General features: G+C 45.7%; 1 long non-coding RNA gene across 1 annotated transcript; it reads right to left on the reverse strand.

Moving 5' to 3' along the window:
• Positions 1-604: 604 nt before the first annotated feature.
• LOC134928899 (uncharacterized) lies at positions 605-1,834 on the reverse strand. The gene is made up of 2 exons (XR_010178109.1): positions 1,727-1,834; positions 605-810 (listed from the first exon to the last, which is right to left on the reverse strand). It is a non-coding gene; the product is annotated as an uncharacterized LOC134928899 (long non-coding RNA).
• Between the last annotated feature and the right edge of the window lie 222 nt (positions 1,835-2,056).

Consider the following 2,056-nt stretch of genomic DNA (forward strand, 5'->3'; position numbering starts at 1 on the left):
ACCTCCCAACTGTTCCGATTTCAGCGGGATAGTCCCGCTGTCCCTCCCGCGGGTCGCAGTGTCCCGCGGACGGCGGGGGTGGGGCAGTTGGGGGAGGCTTTGATCACCCGCTGCTCTGCTCTGCTCTGCGCTGCTCTGCTCTGCAAATCAGCCGCTGATCACTGAATAGATACCGTGTGCACGCGCACAGCATCTATTCAATGCTGGGAGAGGAGCAGGGGGATGCCCAGCTGCTCAGGGAGCGCTGGGCATGCCCCCAAAATACAGAAAACGGGTCCGTGATACTCAGCAATGCCCACTCGGCTGAGACCATGCCCATCCCATGCCCCCTTTTTGGATCGCGCGGGCGTCCCTCTTCCTCCCTAATGAAAGTTTGGAGGTATGGAACAACACAACCTAGCATGGTGATACTTTGTCAGGCTAAGGTGAAATGTGAATACGTTATGGGCATGCTGGTATGTGTTGTGCCACAGCAGCAGGAGTCATAAAGATTATCCACACTAATGTGCAAAGGAATAAAATGTTTGTTTCCCATAAATAGTACCTTACAATAGTCTCAGCAAGATGATTGTGCAATAACAGTGCAATAAATGCACATTGAAAATTTGTAAAATAAAATGACAGTGCTATTTATTACTGTATCACAAGTTCATGTTGGATGCTACTTCATTTTTTTTGTAAACCAAAAAAAGTTGACAGCACATTTTCTAAAAATAAAATATTGTTTGTGTCTTGGATAATTTTCAGCTCCACAACCGAGAAAAGTCAAGCCACTGCAGAAGAGGTCATGTCAGTGTGTGCATGAGTTTTCTAGAAGGAAAAAAAAACATTACCACAATGGGTCACCACATACAATAAATGATTGGAAAATAACTTTTATTCGTTTTGTGAGGAAAAAATGTAAAACACTTTGATGCAGGTAATGTTAATCTATGTGTAATATCAGTGTGTGTTTTTGTTAGTTTTATATGTGGTAAAGTGTGGTTTGAAAATCACACACATCCCTAAAATACACCCTGCCCATTGGCGTTTCTATAATGGGTGCAATGTGTGTGGTGCACATGGGCCCCTGAGTCCAAGGGGGGCCCACACCGCACACACTGCACCCATTTAAATACTTACCTTACTGGAGTCCAGTGGCGGGCGCAGCGATCGCAGCGGAAATTGCCACCAAAATGGCCACCGCGTTTGCGCAGTAGCCAAATTGGTCTCCGGAACATGGCGGGCACCGTGTTTACGGAGACCTGCGCATGCGCAGTAGACTCCGGCACAATGCCAGAGTCTACAGCGCCGTTCAGAGGAGGGGGCCCACCCGGAGGTGCACACGGGCCCCCTCCTCAGTAGAAATGCCCCTAAACCTGCCACCTTCTTTTGTGTAAAAACGTGTTGTTACTTAATTTCATATCTCCTTCTTATGAGTGGCCATATGTAATGGCTTGCAAAACAGCCGGAGCTCCGAGACTCCAGCCAAACTCGTACATTTTTTAAAGCAGCAGACGTTTACAAGGCAAAATCAATTTTGCCTTGTAAATGTTTGCTGCTTTAAAAAAACATTTGAGTTCAGCAGGAGTCTCGGAGCTCCGGCCGTCTTGCAAGCCATTACATTCAGCCCGTAGTATGTACTTAAAAAAACTAAGCATAAGCCTAGTTAAGGATACAAAGATTGTTATCAGGTTGAACAGTTTATACCCACTCTAGATATAATGTTTGAGGTACACTTACTTACCACTTTTATTGTCATTCCAGGCCCATCTCGTCTGGTTTCTCACACACAAGTTACTGATAAGGTGCCTCCCGAAATGTAAGAAATTATACTGAAGCCTTTGGATCCGCTACAGCCTGATGAGGAGAATGTACCATCAGTAAGCCTTCAGAGAAGTCAGCAGGTCACACCAGCACATAAGCCAATACCACAACATATACCTACAGCTGATAAGCTAGCCCTGTTACTGGACATTATTCTTTGTCAAACCTCATTCCCACTATGTATTAAACACACCTACAGATGGTATAGGGTCATGCTCATCCACAACTGCTGCAATGTCTCTTAGGTCAC

This window comes from Pseudophryne corroboree, chromosome 5 (assembly GCF_028390025.1).
Source record: "Pseudophryne corroboree isolate aPseCor3 chromosome 5, aPseCor3.hap2, whole genome shotgun sequence".
Lineage (NCBI taxonomy): Eukaryota > Metazoa > Chordata > Amphibia > Anura > Myobatrachidae > Pseudophryne > Pseudophryne corroboree.